The sequence below is a fragment of the Mastomys coucha genome, unplaced genomic scaffold, assembly GCF_008632895.1.
Source record: "Mastomys coucha isolate ucsf_1 unplaced genomic scaffold, UCSF_Mcou_1 pScaffold9, whole genome shotgun sequence".
NCBI lineage: Eukaryota > Metazoa > Chordata > Mammalia > Rodentia > Muridae > Mastomys > Mastomys coucha.
The window spans coordinates 106,101,187-106,114,830 of NW_022196915.1; the positions used below are offsets into that span (position 1 = coordinate 106,101,187).

Consider the following 13,644-nt stretch of genomic DNA (forward strand, 5'->3'; position numbering starts at 1 on the left):
CCCCCCCCCCCCATGTTTTGGCCACTATGAATTGTGTTCCTGCCACACACAGGGCAGGGCCATTATGGTGACTGAGCTCGGAGCTACAAACCAGTGCAGAGTAGCAAAGTATTGACCTGCTCTCTGGACTTAGTGTGGTGTGTGTATGTGTACACACGTGTGCCTGTGTGTGCAAATGTGTGTGCACATGTATGTGTGTGTGTGCGTGTGTATGTGTGTGTGTGCGCACGTGCATGTGTATGTGCATGTGTGCATGTGTATGTGTACACATATGTAATAATATAGTAATAGAAGAGGTCATGACTTGGGGGGTGGTATAGATCTGGGAAGAACTGAAGGGCGAGAGAGAGAGAGAGAGAGGGTGGAAATGATGTAAATACAGCATAGTTATGGTTTTAAATTCTCAAAATTTAAAAAATTTAACCTGAGGAAAGTCATAGATTATAACATTAATAAGGAATATGCGAATCATGTCTGAAGATGGATTTTTAGTGGAATCATGAGTCTTACACTAAATGCTTATGTTTATATATATGATATAAATATTTACAATAAATGTTTACAGATTTTTTTAAAGCCCTCTCTTCACTCTGTTGAAATAGTCACACAGAAACAACAAAGGTGAGAAAAGACTCAGCTGTCCAAATCCTGAAAGCCCTAGTCATATAGAGAGAGCCAGCAGGCCAACATGTGCGTGTTCTGGGTCTAGTCATAGAACTCCCCAAGGGTAAGGCAGAGTGACCAGGTTGCTCTCGGACCTATGGCTTACTGTCCATGCAAGGTGGATCCTCTTATGGGTGATTGTGCAAGCAGCTGTCATGTGGCCAGATGGCTGTGTGTAGACTATGTATGAAACTCAGTGGCAGAGCATGGGTTTAGCATGTGCATGGTCGGGAACTCTACCCACACCCCCAGCACTGAGACAAGAAGGGAAAGCTGTGATCCTGGGGGGGAATATATATATATATATATATATGTATGTATATATTTATATTATATATATGTGTGTATATATACACGTGTGTGTGTGTATATGTGTATATATATATATAAACATTTCACCTATAGTGGTGAAGTTTTATTCATAGTGTGCATGTATTGTTTTTGGAAGGTGTGAACTTTTTCCTGTTTAAAGATTGCACCACTGTGGTTTCATTATGGTAATTTCCACTTCAGACTTACTTCTTTATGAGAACCACCTTCAAGAAACAAATGAGACAAGAAGAGTGTATTCCAGTGGATGTACACATCAGCAGAGGGAGGTGGTGGTAGGTATGTGTCGCCACCTCACCAACCAGCGGAAATAAGGAGACGACCATGAGCTCTTCTCCAAGCAGTGTATTCAGGAACCTTGTACTACAGAATCATTCGTTCATTTCTTCTTCTTTCTCTCTTCTCACTCTCTACTCTCTCTTCTCTTCTCTCTCTAGCCCCCAGCCCTCGTGGGTTAAATACTTTCCCTGGTCCCAATCAGCATTGGCTACATAGCAAAACATAATAGGCTGGTCCCAATCAGCATCGGCTATGTGGCAAAACATAATAGGCTGCAGGAAATCATGCCAGCTTGCATCACAAACTGGAGGCACGCAGCTTTTCCAACTAAGGGCTTGTTTATCACAATGCTCTCTGCTCTGGCCGGAGACCAGGTGTTCAATATATAGGGTGGCAGCTGCGGCTCCCCACAGGTATGGAAGGAACACTGTGTTGCTGAGAGGTAGTGAGTGAGTGGTGTGTACAAAGAAACAGCAGAATAACCGAGATGGGGGAGGGGCCAGGCACAACTGAAGGTTAAAGTGATGTGGGTCAGCTCTGTCAGAAAGCAGGCACAAGCAAAGATCAGAAAGTGAAGAAAGTAACCAGGGAAAGAGGGAGAGGATGCTCCCCCCTGTGCATAGGCCCTGAGGTAGATGGGTGCCTGGTGTTCTCCAGAGAACAGCTTGGGTGGCTACATGGGTGAGCAAGAAGAGAATGGGTTATATGTAGATATGTAGCTTGGCAGGGTGGTGGAGCGCCAGCTTCTCACCCCATTGTGAGGGAAGTGGCTTAGCAGAGATGCTAATCTCTGGGGAAGCAGTTTGGAAATGGTTTATGTGATTAGTCACATGGTGGTATAGGGATGGAGTGCAAAGACGGGAAGGGAGACTGATGGGAAAGTGCTCACCCCATCAGTCAGAAACAACTGAGAATAGTCCTTAGAGTCTCAGTGTCCCAGTCCTCCAGTCTCAGGAACATGTGTGGGTCAGCCTGAGGACGCAGCGCAGCCTGCGAGATGGTGCAGGCATAGATGCCTTTAAACAGCCACTGTCTCCTGTGTTCCCTCTCACTCCCCTCCCTCCAGCTTTACTGGGCAAGATCTTGCTGGGTGCAGATCCAGCCTCCACACCCAGGGCAGGGATTGCAGGTGTGGACCACCGTATCCGGGTTAGTGTAGGTACCTTGAGATTCCCAGAGTCCCCTGGAAGGCTTGTTCATTGTTAATCCTCTGATGTAGTCGTGGCTTAGAGTTCATCTTATTTCTCAGGTTTAACGAGGCAGAACTTGTCATGGCGTAATTTTAAAAATTGTGATGGCTGACCCATAATCTTCCTGTCCTTCTAAGTAGACCGTCTGCTTTGGGACACGCTTTCTATCATTTTGTTATATACTTCTGCATTAGTCACTTCTCTGTTGTCATGATAAAACACCATGACCAACTGCAGGTTAAGGAAGAAAGAGTTCGTTTCACTTAGGGTTCCAGAGGTATAAGAATCTATAATGGCAGCATGCATGTGTGCGGGTGTGCATGTGTGTGTGCAGCTGGGGGTAGGACGCAGAACACCCGCACAGGGGTGGCACAGGCTGTGTAGTCGCAAAGCTCCCTGGTAATGTTCCTCTCCCTCAAGGCTGCTCACACTGCCACTGAACTGGGACCAGGTGTTCAAATACCCAAGCCAGTGGGGACTATATCTCAGCCAAAGCACAACCTGTTTGTAGTTTCTTGTTCCTCTATCCAGGAACTCTGTGCCGGATATATAATTATGTGTTTTTATTTGTAGTAGCGATTTTATTTTTCTAATGTGTGTGGGTGTTGTACCTACATGAGTACCCATACACCACATGCATGTAGTGCCCAAAGTGACCAGGAAAAGGTGTCAGCTCTTATGGAGCTGGAGTTGTATATAATTGATAGCCACCATTTGGGTGCTGGGAAACCCCAGGATTTTATTTTTTCACTGTTGTAAATCAATATAACATTGTTTCTCTTTCTGAGTAAAATCATTAAGATTTTTGTCGTAGTTAAGGTTACTGTTGCTGTGGTAAAACACCGTCACCAAAAGCATCTTGGGAAAGAATAGTTTCACAGCACTGTTCATCATCAAAGGAAGTCAGGGCAGGAACCTGGAGGTGGGCATTGATGCAGAGCCCACGGAGGGGTGCTGCTTACCGGCTTGCTCCTCATAGCTTGCTCAGCCTGCTTTCTTAAAAAACCCAGGAACACCTGGCCAAGGGTAGCATTACCCACAGTGTGTGGTCTCTTCCACATCAAGTATTAATCAAGAAAATGCCCCACAGGCTTTTCTACCAGTCATCCTTACTGAGACTCACTTTCTCTCTTTCTTTCTTTCTCTCTTTCTCTCTCTCTCTCTCTCTCTCCCTCCCTTTCTTTCTTTCTTTCCTTTCCTTATTTTTAAAAGATTTATTTATTTATTATATGTAAGAACACTGTAGCTGTCTTCAGACACATCAGAAGAGGGCGTCAGATCCCATTACAGATGGTTGTGTGCCACCATGTGGTTGCTGGGAATTGAACTCAGGACCTCTGGAAGAGCAGTCAGTGCTCTTAACTGCTGAGCCATCTCTCCAGCCCCATTTATTTTTTCGATCGAGATTCTTCTTCCCAGGTGTATCTAGGTTTGTGTAAAGTTGACAATAACTAACCAGCTCAGGTTTGTTTGTTCAAGTAATACTGAAATTGATAGGTTAATCAATTATTTCTAGTCATATAAAATCTTTTCCCAAGATGTCAAAGAAATGGGATTTGTTTTATAATGGATCTGGCTACATAACCCAGGCTGGTCTCAAATTTGCAATCCTCCTGCCTCAGACTCCTGAGTGCTGCCATTACAGGCATGTAATGATTTATCTATTTTAATTTAAAATTAATTTATGTGCATGTGTGTGAAAGAATAGATGCCATATGAATGTGGGTGAATGCTGGGGACTGAACCTGGAGCCCTCTGGGAAGGCAGGATGTACTGCTAATTAATAGGCCATCTCTCCATACTCCAACTCATGTGGTTTTTAAAAATTTTTTCCTTTTTATGTAATTTTAAATTGAAAGAGGCTTTGCTTTAAAAAATGACTTTAAAGCCCTTTCTCGGGATTGAGCCAATGCTTCTGTTTTTACCACTGACCAGCTAAAACCACTCCGAACCTTGTCATAGAAAGCACCCGTGGACAGAAGAATCTTATTCACACTAATGTCTTTAGAGACTGACGCTTGGGGAAGCTGGGCGCCATGGTCACATGGCAGCATGTGAAGGGAGATGAGATCTCAGCAGCATGGCCGGCAGTTGACGGCCTACAAAGCCCTCACCTCTGCTCAGAGAAAGAACCACTTTGCGCCTTTCTTCAGGACAGTGATTTTGGATGTCATGTAATATCAGGTGTTACCCCCCCTCAAGCCCCCACCTCCTGAGAAAACTTGAGTTCTGAGACTAGGTGCATCTTGTAGCTTAGACCACTGGACTGGAAGAGATGAGGTAGACCCTAAGAAGCAGGCAAGAGGCTTTCTGGCGGGAATGTTCTTCAGTGGCTGCAACCTGTTTTTTTCTCATCTTGTTCATTCTTAATGTGCTATTTTGTTCCCCACCTATTTGATGAAGGCTTTAGATCTTTTTATATTAATGACATTTAGAATTTCTTACTACTACAAGGACAAGTCCCTCGTGACAGGAGCAGACTGACAACAGCCCTGAAAGACTATTTTCTCTATGACCCATTTCTTAAACATGTTCTCAAAGAGAGCAGCAGAAATCCTCCACACCTACACACACACACACACACACACACACACACACACACACACACACACACACACACACACACACACGGTGGGGCACAGCCCTGGGATGCATGAAGAAAGGAGTTCTGTGCTCAGGACACTGGTTACGTGGTCCATGAATTACAGCGAGGCTGAAAGGACCCATTCTCTCCTGTCCTGGACACTGGGGCTCCCTGAAACCCAATCTGATGTGTGTTTAATGAGTGTTCCCAACACCAAGGCTCAGTGCCGAGGGGAACAAGGAGACAGTGTGTCCTTGCAGGCAGCGTGGCCACCCCAGAGCTTCTGCACACGGGAGAATGGCTGCGTTTGTGTGTAGACTAATGGGCAGGCCCAAACATTTAGCTAAATTCATCCAGAATGAAAGCTTTGTTCCAGTTCTCGAGAGCTGAGGTGTAAAGTTTTACTTCCTGTCTATGGTGATCATGCTGTTTCCTGTTGAGGGTACCAGACAGCTCTTCACAATTCGATGGCGACCGTAGTGGTTGCCCCTTTAGTATTTTGGAGTACCCTGACTCCTCAGCCCTGTGGAGGAGGCCAGTCATGGAGCCCATGTCACAGAAGTGGAAATTAAGGTGCATGACAGCTTGCCTCACGTGAGTGAGTGCAGCCATGGCATGGTGTTGCCTTCCATGTTAAAGTGGCCCAGTGTACAGCATAGATGAGGGGTATGTGTGGATCCCTGCTGGTATCGTGTCTAATTGCATAGGAGATGTTCCCTAAAACCGGCAGTCAAGCCCTGTCATGGTTTGAAATAGATAGCTATACACCACATAACGTCACCATGTCCATTGTGGACTGCCAGCCACCATGGGGGCCCTAGGGTATTATAGTGGAGCTGAAGAATTCCTGGGGCTTTCTGACAGGATAGCCACCACACTGTCCTCATGGTCTGTGACAAAGCTGGTGTAAACCAAGCCACTGGCTGCAGCCATATGAAAGCATAGCACAGACATTGTGTAGAGTGTAGTACTATCTATAATCAGAGACCATGGTCCCCTGTGTGTCTATGCTGTGTGTCTTTGGCAGTGGGCCAAATATATGCAGGTACTCCCCACTTAATACTGTGTTCATACTGTGGTATGTCATGGCGTGTGTCATTTCATGATGGAGAAGTGCACTGTGATGTTTTGTGACCATGCCACAGTCTCCAGGACATGCTCTGGGGACTTCTCCTTGAGCGGTCAGTGTAGTGTACTCTTGAAGTATGTCTTGGTAACCCCCTACTGTTTTGAACTTTGTGAGCTGTCTTTTCATTTCTTTCCTCTCAAAGTTTCTGCCCTGAGATCAGCTTCCCTCATTCGTTCTGAGACGCTCCATAGGTGTTTACAGATGGGAAACGTCTAGAGTTTTTGCCCTGTATTTCCTTTCCTATTAGTTTCCGTTCTCCTTGGTCCCTGGTGTAGAGCTCAGGGTCAGATCTCAGAGGTGCTGAGGAGGCTCTAGCCCTGCCCTGCATTTCTTTTTCACGTGTTGCTGGGAGTCCCCCGTGTCACCTCCCCTCTAACTCTTACAGTCAAGGTTTTGCTTCTCCATCACCGTGTTTAGTCCTAAGAACTCTTACATGTTCACTAAATATCCACCCTCCTCCCCAGCCTCCTGGGTTAAGCTGTGCCGTTTTTTAAATTATGGGCTCTCAGGGACCTGAACACACAAGCTTTAAGAGAATTTTACTTCACCCTTTGCTACTGGAGTGCAGCCTCTTCGATTGCTGGCCTCAAGAGAGTCCAGACCAATCTGGTTGCTTCTCACCTTGGACCCTCCCGCTCTTCTCTGTAATTAGATTTTACCTTGCTTCTCTGTTATCTCCCAGAATTCTGAAGAAATCTCTTACCCACTGTCTCCTCTCATTTTCTTCTAGGAATTTAGTCCCTTTATTTAATTTTTTTTCACTTCTTTGACTGTTGTTTTATCAGGGAGTCTGGAGACAGCAGGGACACCGAGGGTGCTCACTTTTCTATATTTAGCCGGAGTCTGATATCTTCTCCTAGTTTACATTAGCACAGGCTGACAGTGGCCTGTGCTAATCCTTCTAGGAAAAACCCAAACCAAAACCAAAAACCCAAACCAAACCATGGGTGTTTACACAGATCCAAGGTTCTCGTGGGATTTTTCAGTCAGTGCCCACCATGGCTCCCGCTTCCCAAGCTGTGTCCCGGAGCTTGGGGGCTATGGTGTCAGAGACCAGGGAGAGCCCAACTGAAGAGTGGATGTCCTGGGAATGAGTCTAAGGTGCGGAGACCTCGGGTAGCTTCAGGCCTGAGATTGGGCTGTAAAGCTTTCAAAAGAGATGATTGGACAGAAAGATCTTGAACCGTGAATCATGGTTCATGGACAGAGTAATGACAGTAAAAGTGAGGAGAGAAAGTTAGCTAACCTCCTACAATGAGCCTGTGTGCTACATGCATGCATGTGAACTGTAGAAGGCCATAATTTTTCTTGAGGCATTATTTCCATCTCGTCTCTGGCTCCCAAAGGGGCAGTGCCAAGCACCATTTCTGTCTACATGTGGCTGAGAACCAGGCTCTAAAGGGTTAGTAGTTTACCAGGACTGGAAGAGACAAAACACCAATGGATGGCATGCTAACAGCAGTCCCCACAAGTCCACAGTCAGAGTAGTGGCAGGGAGATGTTTGCTCTGAGATTCTGGGCAGAGTCCTTCCCAGCCTCCTCCAGTTTCCTTCATTGGCCTTGATAGCAAGCATCTATCCCATGGCTTGCACCTGTGCCCCCTCAGTCTCTGCCTCTTTGTCTTGTGGTATTCACCCCGCCTGTCCAGCTTCATCATCTGAAGACAAATGTCATCCTGAACTGGGCCTACCCCAGTGGCCTCACCTGGTGCCTGGAATGACTTGCTTTCCAAATTCACCAGGACCATGGGCTAGACTGTGCCCACAGCAGCAGGGTTCATATTTGCTACTACTATTGACTCTCTAGGTTGGGTATTAGTCTCAGGGAGCCTAGGGACAGTGAGCATTCGGATGGAGGGGTACTGTGCTGGGTCACTTTATCCTGAGTTCTAAGGCAGATACATGCACGGATGGGAGCACAGGTCCCATCCCCGAAGACAGATTATGGACAGAGCTGAGCTCTGAATCCAGGACATGGCAGGAATATGACTTTCAGTGCAGACCCCATTTCCCCATCAACCATCACTTCTACAGTGACAGTGACACTAAGAGAATATATGTCCTGCCCTTGGCAAGACGTTTTGTGATCACAACTCCATTTTGTGGGACCAGAGACACTCAGTTCTTAGGGCACATGCTACTGAGTCTGATCTGAGTTTGATTCCTGGAAGCCACGTGAGGGAATGAGAGAAGTGACCCTATGGTAAGCTGTCCCCTGATGTCACATGAATGCTGTGACACACAGGTGGACACACATACACATCTTTAAAAGTCCATTTTAAAATAGAGCATCCCTCCATCTGAATGCTCACTGATTCCCTAGGGACAGTGGAGAGCCATAGGTACAGATTCCAGGTGCAGGGTAAAGTCTTAAGAATCTGCAAGATTCTGGGGTCCCACTGCTGGACTTTATCTCTACCTGAGACTGATACCCAACCTAGACAGTCAACAGTAGTAGCAAATATGAACCCTGCAACCATGGATACAGTTTTTAAAAGTCTATTTTAGCATCACATCTGTCCAGAGGGGCAATGATATCTCAGGTTCAGTTGCTTTGGAGGCTGAAGCCAGAGAACTGAAAGTTTAAGATCAGCATGAGCTATAGAGCCTATGCATGTGAGACTGAACAATAACAAGAGTAGGAATAACAGTCTCTCATTCTTTCTTGATTCTGTACAGTAAGGACTGAGCAATATATCACCTGTTGAAGCCGTAAGGCAGTCTGTGGCTGTATTTGGAATGAAGAAGTAGTTAACTTGGAGTGAGCATGCTCTCATCCTACCCCACTGTCTTTACAAGAAAGTCAGGGACCAGAGACTCCTTCTCATTTACTGATTTTAAATTGATTTTTGTTTGTATGTGTAGTATGTGTTCATTTGTGTGTTTATGCATGTGTGGGTGTCATTGGGTGTCTCCACATACTCTTTTGAGGTGGGGGATCTTACTGAATATCTCCACAGTTGGTAATCTGAGTGGGCTAATGGCTAGTGAACTCTGAGCTCTGCCTGTCCCTGTCCCCACAGCAGCAGGGGACAAGCACACGTCTCCATGCAGAGTGGGCACCGGACTGGCTGAGCTCCTTCATCACCCCCTGAGCTATACTCTGAGAAGCTAGCCACCTGGAAGCCATGAACGGTCCTCATCGGAATCTAATACCATCACTGCAGAACTTGCATCCTTTAGATCTGAAAGTTAGGACTTTCGCTTGTGATGACACCGAATATGTCCCTTGTGCTGAGTGATACATTGTTTATCCCTGTATGTTCGCCTGGCACACTCATCTGTCAAGCCCCATTAAGATGGCTTCTTTTAAGCTTTCCTAGATGTTCTATTCTCAAAGTACTCTGCCATGAGAAAGAATAGGCAACTGCTTTATTTTCTAACAGTCTGTGTGTGTGTATGTGTGTGTGTGTGTGTGTGTGTGTGTGTGTCCATCCGTCTGTCCCCGCACATACACACACACGTAGCTAGAGGACAACCTCGGATGCTGTTCTTTAGGCTCTGTCCCCTTGCACCCAGGTTTATGTCTGCTAGTCTGTGACTGTGAATCTGCATGTCATTCAGAGATTGCTTCCCAAGCATGTAAACTTCCCACTAATGTGATTCTATAGGGCACAGGAAAGGTCAATTTAAAATGGAGAAGACCACGGGGACACACAGGGTAGAGTCCACCAACTTGTTTGTGCAGTAGATTAAAATTCAAATGCTCATGGAACTTAATTAAGAGTAACCAATAAGAAAGAAAGCAAGAGATTTGATTATGTGATTTCATTTATTGCCAATTTGTTCTCCAGAATGTAACATGGTGGTCACGCTTTGACCTCTGATAAGGAAAATGCTTCTAGAATATTTTATCAAGAATTCTGAATGTGGGGTTGGCCAGATTCAGATTTTTGTAGGCCATAGGAGCCTTAGGGCTCTGGAAAAGTACAAACACATGGCGATATTTAAGAATACATCCATACGGCTCAGCTGTTAGGAGCACTGACTGCTTCCAGAGTTCCCGAGTTCAGTTCCCAGCAACCACATAGTAGCTCATAACATCTGTGATGTGATGATGCCCTCTTCTGGTGTGTCTGAAGATAGCGACAGTGTACTCATATGCATAAAATAAATAAATAAATCTTGACAAATAAGAAGAGAAAAGAAAAGATCCATAGTGGACTGGAGAGATGGCTCAGTGATTAAGAACATTTGCTGTTCTTAGAGACGACTTGGGTTCAATTCCCAGTACCCACAAGGTGGCCTGGAACCATCTGTAATTTCAGTTGTAGGGGATCCAGTGCCCACTTCTGACTTCTGTGGGCACCAGGCAGGCACATGTGGGCATGCATACATATAAAATGAAATATAATATAATTAAAAAATAAAACATCTGCAGCAAACTCATGTCCTACTCAGTCACTGTTGTCCTACGTGGATTTTCACCCAATAGCAAGACCTGAGAAAATACTCTTCTAGTTGTCTCTCCTCACCATCTTTGTGCTTTGCCTCCTTTCAAGGCTTCTTGGACTTCGGATATTCTTTCCCCTCCCCACTCCCAAGAGCTGGAATTCCACACATACACACAGTTAATGCACCATTGGGGATTAGATTGAGGGCTTCTTGTATGCTAGAAAAGTCATTTACCAACTGAGCTAGCTACACCTCAGGCCACTGCTCAAATTGGACTCTGTGTGCGTGCACATGCGTGTGTGTGTGTGTGTGTGAGGGTGTGCATGTGCATGCATGTGAGTACATGCATGCACGTGTGTGTGTGAGAGAGAGTGTGCGTGTGCATACATGTGAGTACATGCGTGCACGTGTGTGTGTGTGTGTGTGTGTGTGTGTGTGTGGACCACAGGTTTATGTTGAGTTTCTTTCTCTAATACTCCTTTGTCTCCTCTTTTTTGTCTCTCTGAACTTGGTGCTCAATATTGTCTAGAACACATGGCCTGCGAGCTCAGAGGAACCCCCAGGGAGCCATCAAGGCCAGCTTTTATGTAGCTTATGTATGCTCTATGGACTAAGCCTTCTCCCCAACGTGCCTTTTTTTTCCTCTCTCCTCAACAGTCTTCTGAATGCATCATGGTTTGTCATGAATGTGACCTGGTTTGCCACTGTAGGCATTTAGGCTGTGGTGGCCTGATACCCGTTGGAATGTTAACAGTGAGCTCCTGGAGGACATCAGAGTGTCATTTCCTTGTGTCCTGTAATGGATCTTTACACCTCTAGAAGTGTTCTCGTGCCATGCCGTGAGTGTAGCCAGAATTCACAGGGAACTCAGAATGCTTCCGAGTCGCCATCCTGTAGATGTAGATGGGTCTTAGGGGCTAGGAAGCAGTCACTGAACCTCTGTGTCAACATCTCCATGTTAAATAGCAGTCTAGTTCCATAGAAGGCACAGTTCACATAAGTGTGCACAAAAGAGTAAATTTTCAGACGGTTTTTAAGAAATGAGATCCATCTTGTCACTATTAATTAGGTTCTGGCAACCTATTTACAATCCATTGCAGTCAGTCAGTCACTTGTGGTGCTGCTCTGTGACAGAACATAGGTGTTTGCAAGGCATAGGTGAAGCTGAGGGCTGCAAGACCCAGCCCAGCCTGGATTTTAGGATCACAGGTTAGCCATGCATGGGGAAGCCTGCACTGACTCAGTAGAGACCTCAAGTCTATGGTAAACTCCCCTGTCTCTTTTATGACGTGTTTAGTCTAATACCCTTGTCCATAAAGACATCCATTGTATATTGACTTTTCTCTGCTTATTTGAATTTCTAGTGTGAAACTGTGAAGTCTCGTTTTTCAGACTGTGTAAACCTAGATGAAGTTATGAGATTCCCTTAGTTCCAGGAATTCCTTGGGAAATATGAGTGTCTGTCAGCTGGGCAGAAAATTGGCAATTCCTAAAACAAGCAGTGTTGGTGGTTGTGAAACTGGACTGTAGTCTTTCTTTAAGAAAGAAAGAGGGCTGGTGAGGTGGCTCAGCAGTTAAGGGCACACTGACTGTTCTTCAGAAGGTCCCAAGTTCAATTCCCAGCAACCACATGGTGGTTCACAACCATCCATAATGAGATCCGATGCCCTCTTCTGGGGTGTCTGAAGACAGCTACAGTGAATTAAGCCGGAGCAAGCGGGGCTGGAGCAAGCAGGGCCTGAGTGAGCGGGGCGACAGAGGTCCTGAGTTCAATTCCCAGCAGCCACATACATGATAGCTCCCGGCCATCTTTACAGCTACATTGTACTCATACCAATAAAATAAAAAAAATAAATCTTTAAAAAAAAAGAAGGAAGGCAGGAGAAAGATAGACAGGCAGACTATTGTATACGAATTCTTCCACGACTTCTTACTCCCATGGGACATTTTTAAAATGTTTTTGTTAAGGTGTTCAAATTTTGCTGGAGTTACTGAAGGAAAGAAGGTTCCAGGAAAACATGGCAACCCATGCAGCTTAGTCATGCAGCTTCTTGTGTGGTGGTGTGAGAAAATGAACCTAGAACTGAGGATTAGTATAAGCAGGCCCATGTCCCTGTCTGTCAGCCTGTCTGGGAAATGGCATATGCATACAGCATATCAGAAACAGCAGATAACAGAACCACAGTGGCAGAAAGCAGGGTTGGTGACCCAGAGTCCGTGGTCCTCTCTTATGTCCCTTCCTTTGGATAAGCATGCGTGGGCTTGGGTATGCTTTGTGTTGGGCAGAAGTGAGATTTCTGGTAGTCACAGCTCACTCCTGCCGCCTGTGTTTGTGACCCATGGACACAGCCCTGTGAGCTGAGATTACCCACGGAAGATGTACACCCGTAGGTTAGCTGAGGGTATCTTCCAGATTGCTGTGATGGCAGCCATGGGACAATAAAGCGGTGTCTGTTAGAGGAATGGAAGTGCAGAATGCCCCACGCTGAACCATCTTTATTGGCCCCTGCAACCACACGAGGACAGGCTAATGGGCACACTCATTGTACCTGTCAGGCCTCAACCCTCACCGGCATTCAGAATCATGAGTTAGTTGGCTCCTAAACTGTCACATGGGTATTGGAAAGGTAATGGGAACATAAAACCGGTGACTTTTGCCTCCCAAGGTTTGATGCGTGTGGTAGAGTTTGATCCATCCTAGCAGCAAGCCCTTAGGAAGCCATGGAGTTGTAAAGAAAAACCAAGGCATGATTCTAAGTGGGTTATCGCACAGGTCACTCCCTTCTCTTCTACCTCCTGTACCTGGGAATTGAACTTAGGTCAGTTGTGAGGCTTTGTGGCAAACCCTTTTACCTGCTGAGCCATCTCCCCTGCCCTATCTTAACAACTGAATACCACAGGGAGAGAAATGTGTGCAGCAAACCCAAAACTGTTCTGAGAAACAAATGCCAAGCATGCTCGTGCATGCCCGTTGCCCAGCTCTCAGAGACTAAGGCAGGAGGCCGGGCTCCACAGCAACACTCCATCTCAAAACCAAAAAGAAAAGCAGTTTGTTATTAGAAAATGGGGAGAAAA

General features: G+C 45.8%; 1 protein-coding gene across 5 annotated transcripts in view; it reads left to right on the forward strand.

Moving 5' to 3' along the window:
- Positions 1-13,644, forward strand: part of Farp1 (FERM, ARH/RhoGEF and pleckstrin domain protein 1) — a 241,672-nt gene that overhangs the window by 149,789 nt on the left and 78,239 nt on the right. The gene's annotated exons all lie outside the window — the stretch shown is intronic.